Consider the following 12,650-nt stretch of genomic DNA (forward strand, 5'->3'; position numbering starts at 1 on the left):
TTCTTTCGACTCGTGTAATGAAAACTTGATCAAACAAAGTCATTACGAAGAAGTTAGTGATTTTTACTTCAAGATTCAAAAACTGAAATAATTTAGCCCAATTCCAACCAAATATGTTATGCAGGAATTTCACATGTGAGGTGGTCCAAAAATTATTCCCATCACTGATTCGTATTTTATGTTTGTATTCATTTTACTAGTCTTTAGATTCTTGTTGATCATATACTTTATCCGGCGGTTCATCATGAAGGGAATTTATATTGTTATTCTGGCCCTACAGTAACTTGTTGTGGCCGCAATATCGAAACCTTCGCATCGCGGGCCCCATCTTTCAAGAAGTACGATCTACTGATACATTTACGTTTGACTGACACAAATATCTTTTGAAACTTAAAGGGACACTTAAACGGGGATTTTAATGCTTTTTGAAAATCAAAATACACCTAGTGAATCAAGATGCAGGAGATACATGTAGAAGGGCCGGTACCATAATAATCTGAGGTGTTTTTCCAGTCCACGAAGACAAAAACTTAAATCAGCCCGACTTTTTAGGCGGCTAGGAATATTTCTACTCCCCCTAGATAGGATACCAGTCCATTGCAGGGTTTCCCCCCCCCCCCCCCCCAAGCATTATGTCGCCGGTACCCATTTATACACATGGGTGGAGAGAGGCACTATGAGAGTAAAGTGTCTTGCCCAAGAATGTAACACAAGTGACCCCGGCCGGGGCTCGAACTCGGACCGCTCGCTCCAGAGTCCGGCGTACTAACTATTAGGCCACCGCGCCTCCCATAAAGTTCCTGATGGCATCACAATTATTTCACTTGTTTATCGCTTGAGTACACTTGTATGATTTTAACAAAATTGGATCACTATTCGTAGTTTCCATATGTCTTTAGGCTCTAACGTTTTACAGTGAAGTGAAACTGGTGACAGTTCCTTTAACAATTAGTACTGAGAGCATGTATCTACTGTTTTATTGGAATTTTACAAAACGCCTTCTTGTTAGTTCTTTTATTTCCAGAGAGTGTTGTGAGTAGCTACCAAGACTTTATGAGTTTGGCCACTGATAAAGATAAATTGCTTGAAGCAGAACAAGAGAAGAACGCGCAGCTGGAGAAAGAGATCAAGGCCCTCAAAATGAAGATTAAATATCTTGAAGACAGACAGTGTATCACTCACTAATGTCAATAATAATCATCCATTAGTGTAATACTAACCACTTATGTAAAAAATGATAAAAACAAGGTATTTTTCTCTCTAACATTGCTTTCAAGAACTAAAGGGCCAAGGCCAAACGTCGAACTTTACATGAGACAAACTAAATTGCAATTTTGGTAGATCCAAACAGGTAAAGCTCGACCTTTGGGTCAAACGCTGAACATAATTCGTCGAACCCAACTTCGAACCAAATTCAGAGCAGCGAGAACGAATATTTCGAGGCTAAAAATACATTATCATACAAATTTCAAATTCATTCATTAACTTGGTTTCATGAAAAGATCGCGGTTTGCCCCACAATAATCGATCTTCAAACGTTCTTTCCGTCTGAAGCAGACGGATAGAAAATTTTCTCTCGGACGAGAAAAAAAAACAATCACGAGTATTATTTTTTCATTGGTAGTTTAATTCCAGGCTTTGAAGGGACGTCCAGTAGCGACAATAAAAATGTCCAAACAAAAAAAGCCGTTCAATGTTGTTGTACTCTTTGCTTTGATTTCCTCTAGGAGTACTCGTTCACAGATGTTATTTCCATTTACTTTTGCATTTCACAGTTTTCGATTATTATTTCTGTTAAAAATTTCAAGTACAAAGTATTGGGTCATGGTAGTAGTGAAAACTAAAACAATTTTTCATCGAATTAATTAGCATTAATAGCATAAGCCACATTTTCTAGATTGGGCGTTCTCTTGATGTAAAATAAAGGGAAAAAGGGCGTGCTTCTTAAGTTCTGAAGATGGGTTAAAAGTGCAGGGGTATGGCTTCCAGGATTTCTGGAATAGATGTGGTACAGGCTCATATCTCTTTTGCTATCACTTTTAAATAGAGGCGGATCCAGCCTTGAACTAAATATGGGGGGGGGGGGAGGGGGTGTGGTCTGTTTGTGTACCCCCAAATAGGGCATCAACATACCCGTCATTTTCCTGCCTAGTTCGGCGCACAAAGCCTCCTTATCAACATCACGTCCTAACAGAGTATGGTGGTTTAAAATAATGCAGTTGAGAAGAGGTTGTGTTCCAATGATAATGGAGATGATGTTGTCTGATCAGTAAACGATTCTTTCTTTCATGCACTACTACTAAAGTAAGTGAAAACACGATTTAATCATGGAATAACCAGCTTTATTTGCAAGTTCACTCTTCACACTCGGCATTCATAGACGGAGTAAAAAAGTTGTGCCGGATTCAACAGCACTTCATTTGTTTACTTAATTGCAAACCTGAAACAAAAATAATATTTAATTAGCAAGACATTACTTAACTATTATATCAAATAGATAACTGAATGAATAATCAATGTTATGGCGCTTTTGTTTTTAAAATCGGTTCTCTTGTCGCTTTTATACAAGATCCCATTAAAAGAGGACATTGCACTACCAAGAGCCGTGTAGTGTATGTGATAGGAAGTAGCTTAGAATCTGTCAATCACAGACGTCGACGCTACACGGAGCTCAGTTGTGCAACAGCGTCAGAAACGAAGGCCGCTTCAACATCACAATGTATTTTAAATGGTGAAAAACACCAAGAGAGGGTTGGAAAAGGGAAAGACGTGGACTGCAGGTTTATTTTCCAACCTTTAAGTTAACACCTGTCTCGCTTAAATGCTTGAACTCGATTTTGATACGAAAACCAGCTTTAATACTATTTCCTTTATGTTTGTATCTCAGGGGTATTAATTGGACTTGTGATCGTGGAATTTCCTTCGTACCTTTTCCATTTTTTTTTAAATTTTCTTACTTGCAAGCGAAAAAACTTACTAGAAGATGGGTTTTAACAGCATCTTTCCCGGCAGTTCAGAGTACTGGTGCAAAAATTCATACACTCCATTTCACATGCTGGGTCCATCACCAGGTCAGACCAACTCTCATCCTCAACCTGCTCACGCATTCCCTCATCATTAAAAAGTCCATTGAGGAAATCCCTTTCAAAGTCACGAGAGAATGCTACCAAAAAGAAACATTTTCAGCAAGTTAATGCATTACATTCACCGCGATATATCTACCAAAAAATGAATTTTTCAAAGTAAATGGATTAAATTTACGAGGACAATTACTCTCTTTTGAAAGACATTTTTCTAAGTCTATTCCAAACGTGGGGTGCAGATTGAAAGGACGGGATAACAAATCAGTGTCAGCTTTTAATTAACACCAGCTCTTGCAGTAGAAGCAACTGCATTGCCAGTTTATACCTCAATGTATACCTTAATTAGACAAATAGATCTTACATCCTCGACGATAAGAACTTCCAGTTCTTCGGGATGTTGCAGACACAACGAGCAGCACCAGAATGAGAAAGCAGATTCCTTTCATGATGAAACCACAAACAAAGTAGATAATCGACAAGAAACTAGAGAAAGGCAAAAATACAAACGTAAAATATAAATTAGTGATGGCTACTGTTTGAAGCACCTAACATGGGAATTATATCTATGACTAGGTCGAATTCCATAGTACACTAACGGATTTCAGTTTCTGGATTTAAAAATCACTTAATTACCTGAATTACAAATAACTAACGTTTTCTTGTCTGAATTCTCGAACTTCAATCAATATTCTATTCTAGAAAGTGCAGACCTAAGAGTCTTTTAAGTTTATATTTTATAACCAATCACAAGGAACAAATGCAATCCGGTGAACCAATCAAAAGTCAAGTGTTGGAAAACGTGTGCAACCGAGTCACGATTTGTTTTGGTTTATTCGCGCCAGGCACGACTAAACAGAGTCCAGGGTAACTTGCATACGCATGCTCAGAACAAAATTCAAAACAGTAAATAAACATGATATTTCCATTCCGAATAGCCCAACTGGGAAAACAGGGACTGCTTTTGCAGAAGTAGCGTCTTCCCTTTAACTTTTAATTGTGTAAGTTCTGTCACATCCGGAATTTTTGGATTTTTTTGCAAATCATAAACAATCCAGGTGTCCAGTCAATTATAGACGAGTTTTTACAGTGGTCTTTTTGTTTAAAATGCCTTTGTTAATTCACCATTGTTCTGCTCTATCTGGGTAAAAGTAAGCTACATCGAGTGAACACCAAATAAAATAGTTGTCGTAGCTAGTAAACTTTGAACCGACCTAAAGGACTGTTCGCTCTTGTTAAGCTTTTTAACAACATTGCCAAGTCAAACGGACTAGAAGAATGTCGGACATTGGAATTTTCAATAAAACAAAACAATTCTCCTTTGTTGCTATTTGTTTTTTAAGATTCCGTTCTTAATAAGGTTCATCAAAAACAAGTTCAATCCTTCACGAGACTCACCGTCCATTCAATTTATTCTTTATCGCTACTCCTATATATAAATGTAGTGTTATATATTTTTTCTAATTGAGAAGAGTTAAAAGGTCCTAGATTGTTATCCATTTCCTGAGGGAATCTTAATTGGAGCAAGAAAAAACAAATTTCAAAACCTCGGTTCATTCCTGGTTCCGGTTTTTTTTTTTTAACACCCCGCTTCATAATCTGTAGAATATCCCAAGGCTATCTTGCACATTTAATTCCCCCCTTATCAAGATACGCGAATTTTCCCGGTGTGCATTCAATTGTTAATACTCTAACCCTTGAATTAGAAACAGCACCAGCTATTCTTAATTAAGTGTTATGCTTTTAATACATGAGGTAGCCTTTGTTCTTTTAGAGCGGTTTCCAATTGAGTGTCGAAAGTAATTTGCGTGTTGGACATTGGAATTTTCAATATTACCGTACCCAAATTCGCAAATAGCCAATCAGAAGCGCGATCTACTGTCCTGATATCCTGCGATATCAAGTCACTGACCTGATATGCCACCATATCACGGTCAACAACGAGCCAACAACCTCGTAAACAACCTCTGTGTCACTTTGAAGTAAAGTAGTGTTACTGTACGATGAATTGAAAAGAGGTTTTACCAATAAAACAGAACTTCGTAATTTACATTTAGCGGTGTTTAGCGGTCGTAAAAAGAGAAAAGCTTTTCCCGCCAAAACTAAACTTGAGCGCGCTCGCCAATTGCGCGATGTTTGCCGACGAGTACTGAGACATTCAGACTGCCGTAAAAATGGAGTCGGAATTTCCAAACTTCTCGCTTTATTTTGATTTTGAAAATTTAGAGAATGAAACTCTAAACAAATGAGTAAGAAAAAAAGGCAGAAGAAAAACTTGGTAAAAGTCTTGAAGACCAAGTCAACACAATTTGCAGTACGTACCTTGCAAGCATGGCTTCAACAGAGCGATAAATATTACCGGATTTTTGGCTGAATTTGGGTACGGTAAATACCTAATCGTACCTTTTTGGTACGCTTCGGCTGCATATCAGGCTCGTTTGGTCTCGCCATGGGTATTTTGGCTCGACTGCGTCTCGCCAAAATACGAACCATGGCTCGACCAAACTCGCCTGATATGCTACCGAAGCATACCAAAAAGGTACGATTAGGTATAAAAACAAAACAATTCTTCTTTGTTCTTCTAGGTTCATCAAAAACAAGTACAATCCTTGATGAGACTCAGCGCCTATTCAATTTATTCTTTACAGCTACTTCCATATAAATGTAGTGTCTTTATATATATATTTTTTAATTATGAAGAGTTAAAAGTTCCTAGATATATTGTTATCCATTTCCTGAGGGAATCTTAATTAGGGCAAGAAAAACAATTTCCGAAACTTCCGTTCTTGATTCCGGTTTCTTTTCAATCTTTCATCTTTTCATCATCATCTATAGAATATCCCAAGGCTTTCCTTGCACATTTTACTCTCCCTTATCAAAAACGCGAATTTTGCAGATTTTTTTACAAATCGTAAACAACCTCTGTGTCGATTCCATTCTTAACACTCTTACTCTTCAATTAGAAACAGCACCAGCTATTCCTCATTAGGTGTTATGCTTTTAATACATGACTTAGTCTTTGTTCTTTTAGGGCGGTTTTCACTTGAGTGTAAAAAGTAATTTGCTTTAACTTTGGTTTTGCATTACTAAGCTCATTGATTGGCTCAAAAATATCGCGCCACTTTCTCAGCCAATTAGAAGTAAAACCAAAACCAATTGTGAGATTACTCTAGTGACGACTATATGTCATTACGTTGAGTTGTGATTAATGGTTAAGTGAGTTGTAAGTGTCACTTGTGATTGGTCATAAGTAATTACTTTGGTAGTTTACGACACTCAACTGAAAAAATGCTCTAAATGCCCTTTATTCATTCAGGAAGATTCATTCATTATTCTGTACAATCTGCGTAGAAGTTAGCTACATCGTGTGAGCGTCAAATGATATTATTGTTTAATCGTTCAGTGATCGCTTCTTGACCTTGAACCGATTTAAAGCACTGGATAGCGCTTGTGGAGTAGTGTTTCAGATCCAAATTGTCTGTTAACAACAGCAGTTGCTGAAATTATCCATATGGACTGAAAGCTTGTCGAGCATTGAAATTTTCAGAAAAACAAAACAACTTTTCTTGATGCTCTTTCTTTAAGATTCCGCCTTTGATCAACAAGTTCAATCTTTGACGAGTCTCCGCGTCTATTCAATCTATTCTTTACCACAATTTCCATAAGAATAGTTTCGTCATGCCTTTTTTTATTGTAATTGGATAGAGTTAAATGGCATCCATTTCTTGCCGTAATCATAATTGGAGCCGGTGGGGGGCCCCCCCCCCCCCCCCCCCCCCCCCCCCCCCCCCCCCCCCCCCCCCCCCCCCCCCCCCCCCCCCCCCCCCCCCCCCCCCCCCAGTAAATCCAAAGTCCAAATCTTCGGTTGTTGATGCCGGTTTCTTTCAAACACCACCTTCATTATTTATAAAATACTTCGAGGCCATCTTTGCAAATTTGAATTCCCCTTTTGATAGCCTGAACAAGAAAGTCACAGAACTAGACCTACCGAAAGGCCGCGTAATTCAAGACGGATAAAGTGTATTGTCTTCCGCAAAAGTTGTTCCATGGGCACGACGTTTTTATTGAAAGCTGATACCCCATTCGCACCAAAGCTAAAACATGTTTAAAAGGTGTTTAGTTAAACACAATTGTTTTCTTCGTTGAAATTCTAACTAATGTTTGTCGACTACAAATGTAGCACAATACTGAAAGAGCACATACGTATTAAAGATTACTTGAACTCTACATGTATGTTAAATTCGATTTTCTAGTTTTGTGTTGTTGTTTTACTTGTTTTGCTAGTGTGAATAAAAAATAAGTTTCAGTATCACAAAACGAAATGCGCTATTGCATTGCTTTTTTTCAGGAAGTACCTGTTTGTATACTTGAAGTACAATATTTTGAGTCGACGAAGTGCAAATGTAAAGGCATTTTAATCAGAGAACTGCAGAATTTTGAGTTATCACTTGTAGAGAAAGCCACTGTATTATCAATAAGTGACTGAAACAAATCGGCTTTCATTAAAAAGCACAACACCTTCCTATAACTATCACCATTCGTTGGTCTCAAATGCTCGTCAACGCCTTTTGGCAAGAAACTATGTAAGCGCCCAAATATATAACAAGAAAGCGAAGGTTCAATCTAGTAATTGCATTAGATTAAAACATTACGTACAGAATAAAGTGTGGTTACCTTAGCTGCTATAAGCTGTGATGCGATTGACACTGACGAAGGCTGCTAATTCTCTGAGGGAGGATTCGATTCACAGATAAGAGAAACGCTTACCTTGAAGATGCCAGTAATTATTACGAAAGTCAGCTTTTAAGTTTTACTTTTTAAAAAAGGCTTTTTTATCTACCAATCATTGCCAAGCGATTCATCTGGGAGTAATGTGAAAGAATAGATTGAAAGGATGCCGAGTTTCGTCTTCATTTCGATCGAGTACAAAACTCGGGGTCTTTGAGAAAGGGCAACGAGGCAGAACTGTTTTGTTTTACTTAACAGCGGCGGAACGAATCAACACCTGAAAAGCTCCTAATGCCGCTACTGATGTTATTAAGAGCTAATTAGGATCTTTAGCAAGTTTACTCTCGCTTTGAATAAAAATATGGCGAGGAGTACCTAAGGGTTTTTTCCAAGGAAGTCCAGTAGCGACAGAAAAGAAAATCTCAAAAGAAAAAAGTGGCGTTCAATTTCGTTGTAATCTCCCCGTTGATTTCCTCTGGTAGTACTCATTCACCGGCAAAGACCTATTTATTGTATTATTTCTGGCACAGAAGGCGCATTAGCGGATTTAAAGAAACGATCAAAAGAACTAAAAGAAAAATGGCTAGTACATGAATGAAAGCATTAAGCGTACTTAACTCATAAGATCTCTATGGCACTGAATATTATTACCAGGTACCTCATAAACAAGAAGGCAGCGGAATTTTCAATGATGATGATTTTACGTTGGACCATGCGCAATCAGAAGCCCTCGGAAGTACGAGAAATTTTTGAGAAAAGTAAATTTGGTTAAGAATACCACTATTGCATTTTGCTTTTTCCAACGAATGATCCCTTTCTGTTTTTGATTGGTTGATGTTGTAGCCGGCGAACGTGGACATATTTCTATCGAAGAAATGCGGAAATTTTGCGCCATCACTTGTAGTCTATTTGTAGCGGGCCCATAATGAAGTATAAATGAATTGAATCAGCTGAATTTAAAGCATAAGCTACGCTTACAAAACAATTCTTCTTTGTTGCTATTTGTTTAAAGATTCCGTTCTTAATAAGGTTCATCAAAAACAAGTACAATCCTTGACGAGACCCAGCGTCCATTCAATTTATTCTTTATCGCAACTCCTATATAGAAATGTAGTGTCTTTATATATATTTTTTTAATTATGAAGAGTTAAAAGTTCCTAGATAGATTGTTATCCATTTCCTGTGGGAATCTTAATTAGGGCAAGAAAAACAATTTCCAAAACTTCGGTTCTTGATTCCGGCTTCTTTTAAATCTTTCATCTTTTCATCATCATCTATAGAAAATCCCAAGGCTTTCCTTGCACATTTTACTCTCTCTTATCAAAAACGCGAATTTTGAAGATTTTTTTTACAAATCGTAAACAACCTCTGTGTCAATTCCATTCTTAACACTCCCACTCTTCAATTAGAAACAGCACCAGCTATTCTTAATTAGGTGTTATGCTTTTAATACATGACTTAGTCTTTGTTCTTTTAGGGCGGTTTTCACTTGAGTGTAAAAAGTAATTTGCTTTAACTTTGGTTTTGCATTACTAAGCTCATTGATTGGCTCAAAAATATCGCGCCACTTTCTCAGCCAATGAGAAGTAAAACCAAAACCAATTGTGAGATTACTCGCGCATGTTTTCGCGCGCTTAGTGACGACTATATGTCATTACGTTGAGTTGTGATTAATGGTTAAGTGAGTTGTAAGTGTCACCTGTGATTGGTCATAAGTAATTACTTTGGTAGTTTACGACACTCAACTAAAAAAATGCTCTAAATGCCCTTTGTTCATTCAGGAAGATTTATTCATTATTCTGTACAATCTGCGTAGAAGTTACCTACATCGTGCGAGCGCCAAATGATATTATTGTTTAATCATTCTGTTATTGCTACTAGACCTTGAACCGATTTAAAGCACTGGATAGCGCTAGTGGAGTAATACTTATTTATTCATTCTGTTAACAACGGCAGTTGCTGAAATTATCCACACTGGACTGACAGCTTGTCGGGCATTCAAATTTTCAGAAAAACAAAACAACTTTTCTTGATGCTCTTTGTTTAAGATTCCGCCTTTGATCAACAAGTTGACGAGTCTCCGCGTCTATTCAATCTATTCTTTACCACAATTTCCATAAGAATAGTTTCCTTTTTTTATTGTAATTGGATAAAGTTAAATGGCATCCATTTCTTGCCGTAATCATAATTGGAGCCAGCAAATCCAAAGTCCAAATCTTCGGTTGTTGATGCCGGTTTCTTTCAAACACCACCTTCATTATTTATAAAATACTTCGAGGCCATCTTTGCAAATTTTAATTCCCCTTTTGATAGCCTGAACAAGAAAGTCACAGAACTAGACCTACCGAAAGGCCGCGTAACCTCAAGACGGATAAAGTGTATTGTTTTCCGCAAAAGTTGTTCCATGGGCACGACGTTTTTATTGAAAGCTTATACCCCATTCGCACCAAAGCTGGAACATGTTTAAAAGGTGTTTAGTTAAACACAATTGTTTTCTTCGTTGAAATTCTAACTAATGTTTGTCGACTTCAAATGTAGCACAATAAAGAGCACATATTAAAGATTATTTGAACTCTACATGTATGTTAAATTCGATTTTCTAGTTTTGTGTTGTTGTTTTTCTTGTTTTGCTAGTGTGAATAGAAAATAAGTTTCAGTATCACAAAACGAAATGCGCTATTGCATTGCTTTTTTTCAGGAATTACCTGTTTATATACTTGAAGTACAACATTTTGAGCCGACGAAGTGCAGATGTAAAGGTGAACTGTAGATTTTGAGTTATCACTTGTAGAGAAAGCCACTGCATTATCAATTCGGCTATCCGAAAGCACGGCGCACTTCCTATAATTTTCACCATTCGTTGGTCTCTAATGCTAACGCCTTTTTGCACGAAAACTATTTTAGTGCTCAAATATATTTCCAGCAAGAACTGACAAGTGAAGAGATTCCCCCTCATTTGATGTACGCTAAATCGCTATCGTAGAGAAAGCGAAAGTTTCATGCTAGTAATTGCACTAGATTAAAACATTACGTACAGAAAATAGCATGACATGTGAGACTCTTACCAAAGCTGCTATAAGCTGTTATGCAATTGATACAGACGAAGGCTGCTAAATTCTCTGAGGAGGATTCGATTTACAGATGAGAAACGTTTCCCTTGAAGATGCCAGTAATAACGTAAGTCGGCTTTTAAGTTTTACTTTTTATAAAGGCTTTTTAATTTACCAATCATTGCCAAGTGATTCTTATGGGAGTAATGGTAAAGAATAGATTGAAAGGGAGCCGATTTTGGCCAACGATTGCACTTCAAGTTGATCAAGAACAAAGAAAGCGACCTTTGAGAAAGGGCAATGAAGCAGAAGTGTTTTGTTTTACTAAACAGCGGCTGAACGAATCAACATCTGAAAAGCTGCTAATCCTTCGGAATTGCCGCTACTGATGTTATTAAGAGCTAATTAGGATCGTCACCGAGTTTACGCTCGCTTTGAATAAAAAAATGGCGAGTAGTGGCTTAGGGCCTGTTTATATGGAGGAGAGTTGTCCCTGGTAGGAGGGTTACCCTCCATACCGAGCCACCCCAGGCGAGAGAGCTTTTCATACGCTTCTTTATAAATAGCTGCGAACTGTTTATATGAGAAATTGCAAAGTTGGCTCGGGGGGCAGGGTGACCCTGGGTGGAGGGTCACTCGCTTTGAAAGTGGGGTGACCCTGGGGAGCGAGCCAACTTTTTTCCATATAAACAGTTTGGTTATTTTTGCCTCGCCTACCAGGGACAAGTTGACACATACGGAGCATGCGCAAACGCTAAAATCAGCAAAAACAAAATTGTAAATAAATTGAAATCGAAGTCGGTGGTAAATTAGTCCAAAAATGGTCTTGGTCGACGATTCAGCGTTTCTGATTTTAGAAAAAGCAGCCATAATAGATGTTTCAAAACAACTCTCGCCAGTCTTTTGAACCGAGAGGGCCAAGTTTTGGCTCGGTCAACAGGGACAACTTTTTCATATAAACGCTCGTTAAAAGATGATTCGGGGGAGAGGGTAACCCTCCTACTAGGGACAACTCTCTTCCATATAAACAGGCCCTTAAGGTTAGATTCAAGGTTTTGGATGAAAGTCCAGCAACCACAGAAACAAAAAAAATTATCGAAAGAAAACAGTGGTGTCTAATTTCATTGTAATCTCCGCGTTGATTTCCTCATCACGCGCGAAAGACTAATTATATTGATTTTATTATTTCTCGAGCAGAACGCGCAATAGTAAATTTAAAGAGATATTCAAAAGAAAAATGGCTAACATATGAATTAGAGCTTAACTCATTTGATCTCGATCGCACATAATATTACCAGGCATTACATAAACAAGAAGGCAGCGGAATTTTCAATGATCATGATTTTACGTTGGACCATACGCAATCAGAAGCCCTCGAAAGTACGAGATATTTTTGAGGAAGGTAAATTTGGTTAAGGATACCACTATAATTGCATTTTGCTATTTCCAACGAATGATCTTTCTTTTTGGGGTTGATGTTGCAGTGCAAATGTGGACATATTTCTATCGACAAACTACGGAAATTTTGCGCCATCACTTGTAGTCTACTTGTAGCGGGCCCATAATGAAGTACCGTATTTTCTCGATTAAACGCCGGGCCCCGATTAAACGCCGGGTCTCAAAGCTGTTTTTGAAAATAAACCCCTTAAACAACGATTAAAGGTTTAACATGCTTAAAAAATAATGTCTAAATATATTGCTGTCAAAAATTATGTATAAAAATCATTTCTGAGAAACATAGTGCTTGACTGAAACTCCTGGAATCAAATAAACGCCGGCTCTATCGGGCCAA

The 12,650-nt window shown here is 37.8% G+C and overlaps 1 long non-coding RNA gene across 2 annotated transcripts; it reads right to left on the minus strand.

Annotated features, from left to right (window-relative positions):
* Window positions 1-2,325: 2,325 nt before the first annotated feature.
* On the minus strand, window positions 2,326-7,841 carry LOC144662476 (uncharacterized). Of its 2 annotated transcripts, none has more exons than XR_013572458.1 (4): window positions 7,755-7,841; window positions 3,463-3,566; window positions 2,978-3,163; window positions 2,326-2,440 (listed from the first exon to the last, which is right to left on the minus strand). It is a non-coding gene; the product is annotated as an uncharacterized LOC144662476 (long non-coding RNA). The 2 variants fall into 2 exon arrangements; XR_013572457.1 differs by having other exon boundaries at window positions 3,445-3,566.
* Window positions 7,842-12,650: the final 4,809 nt, after the last annotated feature.

This window comes from Oculina patagonica, chromosome 8 (assembly GCF_052425735.1).
Source record: "Oculina patagonica isolate OP01 chromosome 8, crgOcupat, whole genome shotgun sequence".
NCBI lineage: Eukaryota > Metazoa > Cnidaria > Anthozoa > Scleractinia > Oculinidae > Oculina > Oculina patagonica.